The sequence below is a fragment of the Etheostoma spectabile genome, unplaced genomic scaffold, assembly GCF_008692095.1.
Source record: "Etheostoma spectabile isolate EspeVRDwgs_2016 unplaced genomic scaffold, UIUC_Espe_1.0 scaffold465, whole genome shotgun sequence".
NCBI lineage: Eukaryota > Metazoa > Chordata > Actinopteri > Perciformes > Percidae > Etheostoma > Etheostoma spectabile.
Genome location: NW_022605616.1, coordinates 531,481 through 542,799, shown reverse-complemented (window position 1 = coordinate 542,799; position 11,319 = coordinate 531,481). Strand labels below are relative to the sequence as shown.

The 11,319-nt window shown below is 40.1% G+C and overlaps 1 protein-coding gene and 1 long non-coding RNA gene across 2 annotated transcripts in view; one reads left to right on the top strand and one right to left on the bottom strand.

Annotated features, from left to right (window-relative positions):
* The window catches only part of LOC116686767 (ras and Rab interactor 2-like), a 196,390-nt gene that overhangs the window by 63,632 nt on the left and 121,439 nt on the right, over positions 1-11,319 (top strand).
* LOC116686775 (uncharacterized) lies at positions 2,953-9,140 on the bottom strand. The gene is made up of 3 exons (XR_004331355.1): positions 9,096-9,140; positions 5,399-5,471; positions 2,953-2,976 (listed from the first exon to the last, which is right to left on the bottom strand). It is a non-coding gene; the product is annotated as an uncharacterized LOC116686775 (long non-coding RNA).

Sequence of the window (11,319 nt, the reverse complement as noted above, 5' to 3'; positions counted from 1 at the left end):
AACGTTTATTATGGGACTATGCTTGTATTCTTCGTTTTGGAGAGGCATCTCAACAGACTGTGGCGTCAAACACTGATTGTTCACTGTTAATTAGTTGAATTTAAGTGTCGGGCAGGCATTCCGCCACCTGTGTCTATTGCTTTCCCAAGACAGCCGTCCTGTGATTGGATTTCATAAGGGCAAATGTTAAAGCGTAAAATGTACCTGAGTCAAACATTTTTTAAAAGCATAATTAGGACGGAAGCACCACTTTTAACATGACTGTATTTTCGCTTTTGGTAAAAGGCCTTTTATGGAGAGCAAGGGGCACTGCTCTGATCACATAAATCACTAGTTTTGCAACACAAAGAAGTCTCGACACAACATGAAACTTTGCTCGAAGTATCACCAGGGGCTCCACATGAACTCAAGCTAGCATTGAGAACATTTTTACTACTACTTTAGCATTGTTTTTTTTCACAGCCATCTTGCCAGTAAAAAGTATCAATCTCCGAGAACGGCTCCACAGAAGGAAATGTCATTTCTTATATGAGGCTCCTTTTCAACTACAAGGTCAATATTTTTTTCACTAACAAAAAAACAACGTGCATTTATATGGAAACTAGGTTAGGAGCTTTCCATCTTACTCTCCTCCCTGTTATGTTGCATACGGAAATATGTTGGCGAGACTTACACTAACTAAATACATGTATTAATAATGATATCACAAAACACATCATTTTCTAACAACACTGACAAAGATTGGTGTCTCTTGTGTCCCAACCGACACCTCAGACGCCTGCTAGGGTCTGTCCGAGGTTTCTGCCTAAAGTAAGTTTTTTCCACAAACACGTTGACTAAATGGCTTGCTTTGGGGAACTGTGGAGTTGGGTCTAATGAAGCCTGGTCTAGACTCTAGCTGTAAAGTGTTATTTTTGACACTATAAATAAATGAATTGATTGAAAGAAATTGTACTGAATGTGGATCGTCACATATGGTACCTGATTACCCCAAATAAGGTCCGTATCAACAGTAGCCACCAAAGCACAAATGAAAACTGCAATGGTAAGGGCCGTCAAAATCAGTGAAATACCTAATATTTTAGTTTAATTCAGGTTGAATTCAATTATGCAAACTGACAATAACGGGACTGGCTATTTCCAGTGTAGAAATAGTGGTCAGAAAATGGGTTTGGGGAACATTGTGTGTGTGTGGGGGCTCCCATAGGCCAACAGGTCCAGTTTTGCCTAATGTGGGTTACAAACAAACAAACTGCCTCCTAAACCAAACGTCATTATGGTGGAGAGTCCCAACACAGAACTCAGGACAATATGCACTGTGACGACTTTCAGAGCCAACAGAAGTACTCTGTTTTCTTTCCCGATTAAGGTTGCACGTATGTAGCTCGTACGGCCTTTGTAGTCAAAGATCCACTGCCAGTTCAAGTACCAATAGACACAAAAGCTGCATTGTGTCAATCACTAACAAGAACCCTTTTGTGAATGAAGGAGAGGAGAGACAGGAGAGAGAGAGCGCAAGGGAGAGTGACATAACTGGTATGGTTTGTGAATGTAATTATTTGTGAAGTGTGTTGTGTAGCATCAGTACATATAAATGTGACCCTATGTATTTAATATGTGTACGTATATGAATTTGAGAGGAGAGAGAGAAGAACTACAAGAGAGGGAAAGAAATAGAAACACAATGTGTGACTGTAGATCATTTGAATTTGAGATACAAAAGAGTCTGATTGAATCATTGTGTGTCATCCTGAACTCTTTCAGAAGCTGTCGCGGCGAGGAACACTGGAGTCTGGCCAAGTCAGCCGAGAGTACATATGACAGCTCAGAGCTGAGTCACAGAAACACGAGCCTGAATGCACGAAAGGTCACTTGAGTGGGTTTAAAAAGAGCAGTGGTGCGGAAAAAAAAATCTACAACACTAACACACTTGTAAACCATATTTTTGCCTTAACTAAGCGCAAAAGTACATAGTGTAAGTTAGGAGAGCAGGTAGTCAAAAATACTGCTCTGTGAAGAATCATAAAGAAATGGTTTTGTGATAACAACATGGTCTTCACCAGTAAAATGTCTTCACCCTTTTTTGATGGAAGGTGTCGATTATATGAAGAAAATGTCCAGCGTTTTTAGGTGATGGCGTAAGAAAGCCAAGGATTCAGCAGCTGGGAGGAAAGAAAAAAAAAAGCTCCAGAGGCTCCCAGCTCTCGCCTCGGTCCATGCCAAGCTGAGCAGCACTGATCTTGCCCTGGAAGAGGCTTTTGTACCTCGGGGGTGAATCATTTAGTAGAGGCATGCCATTTAATCCTTTCAAGCAAGGGGGGATTGGTTGGCCGGCTTTACGAGTGTAACGCCTCAGGAAAAAAAATCAACAATTTTTACAACAGATGTGGAATAGAGTACACAATTACACTTTCAGCTAGAGCTGACAGAGCTCACAAAACAGTTTGGCTGCAAACAATGATGCAATGCTTCCCAATAATTGATTCAAATTGGGCTGGTGACTCTGATGAAGCAATAGAAAAGATTTTAAACAACACAACTCCTACATGACACCACTGATACTACACCACTCTCCACACAACCTTTACATTACAGGAATCTTTCTAGAGAGTCTCTCTGGGATTTAACATTCTCCCTATCCTACAACTCATATTTTACTACAAATATTATGTGACCACCCCTTAAGTTAACAATGTAACCACTCCAACATTACACATACTATGTTATCATACTAGACTATTAAATTCTTTTCGTGTTCACAGCTTATTTTCAAATTTTCAATTGCAATTTCTAATTCTTCTAGATAAAAAGCAATCACTTTGTCCATAAAGCATGATTGGCTTGATCCCAAATCTTGTTCCCCAAATATATTCAAATTTGAGAACAACTGCTCCACGTTTAGCAACCTCTCGAGATCAGCGACGTTCTGGCTGAAGAGATGGCTTTTGGAAGCTTCAGAGTAAGGGCAGCACATCCCTAAGAAAAGAGAAAAGATGGAGTGTAAGGGAGAAAGACCGGTCACAGAGAAAAGAAAAGAGGATGGACTGATAGCAATTTCAAGACCGGAGCCTGGTGTAGCTGGGTGTGTGAATGTATGTTGGACAGACAGACGGAGGTTAATATACCAACTGCTCTACTCCCTGTGGGTTTTTACAACTTACAAAGGTCTCGCAAGCAAACCCAATTCCCTACAGCTTAACATTTTACCTACTGATTTGTGAAGGTATAATAATATAGGTACGTGCAATTAAGGGAAGCGATGTCAGTCTGTACCAGTCACCAGGATAAAAAACATAATTACAGAGCTTGACTTAACTACAAAGCTCATACCTGTAAACTTTGCTACAGAGCAATGGTAGGTATTTTGGTTTCCCATTGCAAGCACACTAAAGACAACTACATGATATCTTTGTTCTACAGTCATACAATGGAGATGCACTGCAATTCGCGACAGCCTTCTATTGCGACTTGGCCTTTGTTTAATTTGATCTTTGCTGTGTTGTATAAGACCAGACTACTCTTCTACCCAAAAAAACAACACACGCATATTTCTTTTAAGGTAAAATGTGTGTCAAAATACTACATTTGAATTAAAGGGTTGCTCAGGGTGTTTTTTTATTAACAGTGGAAACAGTTGCAAGGTTTGGTGGTGAGGCAACAGTCTACCCGTCTCCACAGTACACCAAAGGCAAATAAATTATTAATTAACGCCAGACTCTTGATGTAAATGTTGTTGATAGAATAATGTTAGAAATAAAACTACCTTGCATCTCAAGATGCATTACATTTTGAGGGACTAGCTTTGCAGCATCGCTGGAATGTTACTTTGCTCCTGTTCGTAGTACTAACATTTTCTACACTGGCACCACCAGTCCTCAACGTTCGCACCGGTTCTCTACGGCATCTCCATCGGGTGCTGCTCTACGGACGCTCTTCTCTTTCTGCTTTTAGCATCATCTCTTTTAGTTCTTCATCTGTGTATTCGGCTCATACAGGTACGGTTCGGTTGGAAACATTCCTTGTTTCAAAGTCAGACATTGGCATGCTTTAAAACGTGGCCATGTACTACATCTGTTCTGTGCTACCAACTACCGGGATCAAAGTATATAACTATTAGTAGAAATGTGAAACAATAACGCACTGCAGTAGTTATACTTTTTCCCTTAGTTGGTAGAACAGGTACTAGCAGCGGTGGAGTGATTATTACTAGGCAACCAAGAAAACCGGTTCACGGACGATACACAAGTTTAATTACCTGCGCTGTCACTCATGCTACAGAAGCAGAGTACCGCACAAAGGAATCAACAACTGATTCCTTTCTAACATTATTCTTTCACACAGAAATTTCATATATAGTCTAGCGTTATAGTTTATTTGCCTTTGTGTGTACGTGGAGCGGGTAGACTGTTTTTAATGGCGGGCTAGCAGATACGTTGCTTGCGCTAGCCTAGTACCAGCAAACTCGCAACTGGAAGGACTAGATGAAAAGTGTTGAAAACTGTTTGCACTGATTAAAAAAATACTACTTGGAAATAAAGTCTTAGGTCCAAACTTCTGAACATCTCTTTAAGTGAGTTGTGGTCCTGCAGGATGTTCCAACCTACAATCCTATCCCACAGACTACGAAAAGTCTTGGTTGGTACAAAAGTCGCCAAAAAATAAATAATCATAATCATTTCATTTGAATATTTTTCAATGAAACGGTGAATGATTGAAAATTGACAATTCCCTCAAGATTGTGAATTACATCTGTTCGTGCTAAGATCTATTAAGAATATTTTTATTCAACAATGTTGAATAAGTTAATTTGATGTTACATGTCCGTAACTAGTAATAGTAGTAGAAGAAGTAGGCTGAGAAACATGGTAATTTTCGAGTTGGACCATTGATTTTTCCCACGCCCACAACGCACTAGCTGTAAGTTTAGTACTTTTGTGTCATACTTAACCTGCATTTCATGTAGCTGTAGAGTCAGTGAACCTTGTTGACCATTTGTCATTAAATTCTGTTATCGTGCATTTGTATGCTAGCAATTGATTCTTGATGTTCATGCTAGTGCCATAGCTACTTCTGTACAGAGACTAACCTTCTGTTTTTTTTCCTTCTGTTTAGTTTTCACTCGTCAGTTTCACCTGGGTGAAGTGCAATAATAAAAGATGCAAGGCCGATCATCGTCCTGGTTCGTAAATTTGAGTTGGCTTTCTGTTAAACTGTGTCAACGTACCGGAAGTGCACAACACATAGGGAGAACCGTACAACACTCGCGATCAAAATTTTGGTCCAAATATCGCAATTAGTTAATTTCTCATATCGTGCAGCCTGATGTGCATTAAAACATACTGTATAGGTGAACATGGATCACTCAGTGATCATGAGTATTTCGGATCTGGGAACTCACCTGCTGATGCAGCAGAAAGCCACCAGACGGAAAAGGTCTGCAAAGCTCAGGCCTGATCCCACCAAAGAGAAAGCTGTGGAGCACAGACAACAGGATTAGAATACAGGAAACTACTCAGAGGAAAGTCATTAAACAAACACAAAGTTTCGTCAAAACAGCTCATAAGTAAATGGACTGTTCTATATAGCGCTTTTCTAGTCACAACTACTCAAAGGATAGTACAGGAACCATTCACACAATTCACACACTGTGGCCCAAGCTGCGTACAAGGTGCACCTGCTCATCAGGAAAAACATCACACTTACACACCCAAAAGGAACAGCTTGGGGGAAATTCGGGATTCACTCTGACTAGGACTGCAGGGCCAGGGATCGAACAACCAACCTTTTGATTGGCAGGCGATTGGTCTACCAAGAGCACCAGCCGTCCCAATTAAACTCTTATTTCTGTAGGTAAACTGCGAAGGAGACGTAACCATAAAGATTTAGATTTCATCATCAAAGAAATCCTGTGATTTTGGACATAAACTGAACCTTAGGATATAAAACCCTGCAGTTCCACATGCATCATGTTTTTTTAACTATTTACTGGCAAAGGGGATATCGGTTTCTGAGAATGGACTGAGATAACAGGCATTTCTGTGAGTTGGAAGATAGGAGTGTGGAATTTATCAGTTAATAAGTGGAATTTTTGCAGGTATGTCTCACATTACATTTGAATCCAAAGGTGTGAATGGTGAAGGAGCGGAGACAGCGAGAGAAGAATATAAGTTTACACTTTGGAGTGAAGACAGTGGATAAAAGCCAAACATACTGTATGTCTAGATGGGAGCAGGCCCACAACTTAGAACTCTCCTTCTCTGAATCTCACTGAGCTCAATTATCACACTATAGTTCAAATATGTCATATATAATGAAAGATTCTAATTTATATTTTTATCTGGCCAACATCCAGTCAAAGAACTACTAATAAAAAACTGGCTCTTGGTTGGCAGCCCATCTGACGGCGACCGTGGGGTGGGTAAGGTTTTAGACCTAAAAGGTGAAACCAAGGTTACAATTCTGCTACATTGTAAACATTGATCCGGTCAGTTTGGTTTCCATTGCAAGCACACTAAAACTACATGATAAACTTTGTTCTACAGTCATACAATGGGAGCTGCGTCTGGTTCATAGACTGTCGCGCATCTGTAAATTCTGCAAAGCCTTTTATTGCGGCTTGAATGATAGATAAAAAATGATTGATGTTCGTGGCAGCAATAGTCCATGTCCACGATGTCCACCTCCGGGGTTGTTCCAGTTCTGCCTGAAATTCCACGGATGTCTTTTTGGACGGATGGCCGTCACCGTTCTTTGGTTGACATTCTCAACTCCGAGGACTTTATGAGCACTTTGATTACTGTCCCCCGATCTCCGCAAGGTAAATCCAGACAGCTAGCTAGACTATGTGTCAATCTGAGTTTTCTGTTGCACAACTAAAACTACTTTTGAATGGAACATGTTCCTCAAAACAATACCTTACAGCTATTTGCAGCGGACACCTGTCTCAGTCTTCTCCAATTGTGATTGATTTAAAGAAATGCCAAAACCAGAGCACGAGTTTCTCCCATCCAAAAGCTATGTGAAAGTCGCACTCCTCCGCAGTGCTGTGGAGGAAAGTTTGGCAATGCAAGACTATGGCCGCTGTAATAATATTGTTAAGAACAACTCTCAGTAATCACTGTTTCCCCCCTCTTCTCAGAAAAATTGAAAAGATCATAAACTTGTCGAGCCAAATGTAATTTGCGGAACTATTCAAATATCTATAGTGCTCGGATCTAAGTCCAGGCGCAAGGTGCATTTAAAGAATGTCCAGTCCACTTTTGCTTTGTTCTTCAGGTGATAGAGGAGACACTCACAGACTCTTCAGTCTACACTTTTTACCGTATCCGCAGAAAAAAAAAGGGAAGGGCCATAAAGTTGTAGTGGCGGTGATCACACACAGCGCCAACTCTCACTAGGTAGAATGGGAAATTCAGTCTGGTGCCAAAGGTAGCCACACACAGGTACAGGAAGAAACAAAACACATTCAGAGCAGTGAGCTGTCTGGTCAAAGCTTCAGAAAATCCGGTTTGCAGGTATGAAAATAGAACAGAACAAGAAAGAACAGTGGATTTAGTGATTTACTAATTTAGTGGAGGGGGATGAGAGGAAGAAGTCTGTAGAAAAGGGAAGATCCTGGGTCACCAAACATCTCACCAGACAGATAACATATATTGAAGCCTCTGACACATTAGATTGAGATAACCCTCTAACTCTGGAACAAGAATCAAGAGGAATTACTGTACAGACAACATAAGGTTAATATAATAAAACCAAGGGTACCAATACCATGTAGTTTTATGTTATAATGCTTTGCAAGTAATTACCTCTGGGTGGTTTGACTCTGTAGAGTTGAGTTACTTTCAGCTAATTTTTGTTGCTGCAATGCATGCCGGTTAGTCAGGCTGTCCATTTTTGGTTTCACCAAACAGGACTTCATCATTTTGTCAAATTGATTTTACGACAAAAGTTTCTTTTGGTGACAACCTCTTCCTTCCATTTTAATAGTTGTGTTGCTGGAGGAGGACTTAGAAACCCGACTGGCAGCTTCATCAGTGGTGGAATGTAACTAAGGACATTTACTCAAGTATGTACTAAGTACAAAATCCAGGTACTTGTACTTTACTTGAGTCTTTCATGCCACTTTCACTTACTCCACTACATTCAGAGAGAAATATGTACTTTTTACCACTACATCATCTGAAAGTTACTTTACATATTAGATTTTTGCACAAAACACATTAGTTCATAAAATACAATGTTTATTTAAATCAAACTACCAAACAAAATAACAGCCTACAAGTCAGCTGAAATGATTAGCCGATTAAAAACATAGCCAATGACCGACTGTTTGATTGTTTCAGTTTCTCAATTGAGGATTTTTCTGCAATAAGGACTTTTACTTTTGATACTTAAGTACATGTTCCTGATGATACTACAACATGATATTAATTATAAGTAACATTTTTAATGCGGACTTATTTGTAACAGTATTTTCACAGTGTGAAAATAGTACTTTTACTAAGTAAAAATATACACAGGAAAATTGACCCACAGATACACAATAGGTACGTAAAACGCAACGGTTTTATTAGCAAGCTAATTATGGTAAAGGGAAATCCAGAAAAAAGGCAATGGTCAAATCCAGGAAAACAACAGGAACTAGGAATAAGACACCAGGAAAAAAAGCTCAAAGGCCGAACACAAGGAAGCAGACAATCTGCACTGGGTAAGGGAAGATTGAACTTAATACAGTAGAGGGGGCGGGGGGGCGAGACACAGGTGCACATTAGGGAGGGGACAGTTAATCATTAAGGCGGGAAAACAACAGGACATGACAGTAAAAAAGAGAAAAGAAGGATCTGAATCTTCTTTTACCCTGAGCTTCATGCTATTAAATGAAACACACACACCACACACACACACACACACAAACACACACACAAACACACACACAAACACACACACACACACACACACACACACAAACAACACACACACACACACACACACACACACACACACCACAACACACACACACACACAAACACACACACACACCAACACACACACACACACACACACACACACACACACACACACACACACACACTTACTGTACTGGCTTCCTTGACAGGGAAGTTTGACAGGAACGCAGAGTCTTTGTCATGCGTAGGATATTACTTCCTCTGCAGGCTAGTTGACTTCCTCACCACGAATGTCTGCAGCCAGGGAAGGAGAAATCAATCAAAAACATTTACTTCAGTGTTTAATGAAGAACTGAACATCTTTATGAAAGTTATGCTGACTCAAGTGTATTTTGAGAGATTAATGTCAATGTGTTTTGTCTTTGCACTTCCCTGGACTGTTAAAGAGGGCAGGCCTCAGTTGGGAGAAGGTTATGTCACGTACGTTCCATGCACTATCACGATATGTATGTACAACATACAACTTCAACATAAGAAGAATGTAGCACAATATGGATGTAAAAGCGGTTATAAATAGCCTATGGACAATACATTTTTTTTGGTAAAAACAACAAAATAATCGTGATAATAATCGTGATCACAATATTGATCAAAATAATGTGAGTATCTTTGGCCATAATTGTGCAGCTACATGAACCCTCCTCTGTTCCCACTGTGGAGCTGTATAGGCTTCCCACCAACAGGAGCGTGTATATTTGAAGTGAGAAATGTATGCCAGTTACAAAGCTAACATCTGAACGGAAAGTTGGTGTCCTTGGGCAAAACTCTGAACCGAAGTTGCTCCCGATGCTGTGCATCGGGTAAATGTGAGTGAAGTTTATTGATAAGCAGATGGCCACTTGACGGCAGTCGTCCACAGTGTATGAATGCATGTGAATGGTGAATGGTTCCTGTACTATGTAAAAGTGCTTTGGTAGTCGTTGAGACTAGAAAAGAACTATATAGAACAGGTCCATTACATTATATGCAAATGTTTCAGCCAATCTCAAGTTTTTATAAGATGAGAGATAATGGGGCCAAGGGTAGCTGGCACTGTTTGGAGATATTTTCAAAAAGAACGTCATGGAGTGACCAAGGGTCTGTCATAGCATTTTCTATGGTCAACTAGGGCTTACTTAAGGCAACTTGCACTGAGTCAAGGATGTACCGTGGTTAAAATGCCTTAATCAGTTTAGGGCATATAAAAGAAAATATAAAAGAGAATTTGGCCCACCCATGAAAGAGAGACACATGGCTTTCAAATGAGCAAAGTGGCAGTTGGCCAAGGTCACCCCCCTCCTCAATAGATTTAAAGCTACAGACACAGAAATGGCACATCCTAAGTAAAGCTCATTGTGGGACTGGCTTAGTGGCTGTAATTCTGCAACAAAGGCTGAATTTCTGGAAACAGACTAGATACAGTATTAGGGGACCACAAGGTCTATAAAAAGCATCCAAAAAGCACCATGTCATGGGACCTTTAAACTCTGCTGAATTTATGACGATTATGGTTAACTGCTCCTCAGATTCTGCAAGGTATCCAGACAGCTCACTAGACTATCTGTCCAATCTGAGTCTTCTGTTGCATGACTAAAACAACTTGAACGTACACCAAAAAAGTTCATTCCCGGGGCTATTTTGCAGCGGCACAATGGCTCTGTCCGGCGTTTGCACCGCCCAAGGTTTAAAGAAATGCCAATAAACCAGAGCACGTTTTTCTCCCAACCCAGAATGCTGTGTGGACTAGCAGACCCTCCTCTGCAGGGCTGTAGAGGAGATCTGTCAATGAGATACTTTGATGTGCTTACATAGACAACTAGGGGCCATAGGCTAAATACACAAGCATATCACATAATATACATAAAATGGGGCTATGTGAAAAAGAAATTGAATAGTCACAGTAATAAGTATGAATGAAGCGGTTGGCACAAATTAAAAGGAATTGGCTGGATTCCATTTCACTGGAATTGTATTTTAGATGATTTCATGTGACACTGATTGTGATTGACTAGTTAATTGATTGTTTGCAAGCAGTGAACAAACCCCCTGTAATCTGTTTACATTACAAAGTGGCAGGAGATTTTCAGAGTGAGAAAAGAATGACAATTAAGACGTAGAGGATCATTGGTAACCTCATGTAGTGGGCTGGGCAATGTATGATAATATATAAATATATGAAATTAGATATTTTGGAAATCGTAATATGATATAAGTGGTTTTAAACGCCGCATTACGCCCAGTTCTACCTTTATGTATAAAGGAAAACAGCTGATTTTGTTACTGAGCATCGAACATAGAAAAGATATTATGCCTAAAAAAGGGTGCTGAACTTGGATTGTATACTGTACAGAGCTAGGCAAAATATGGAGAAAAT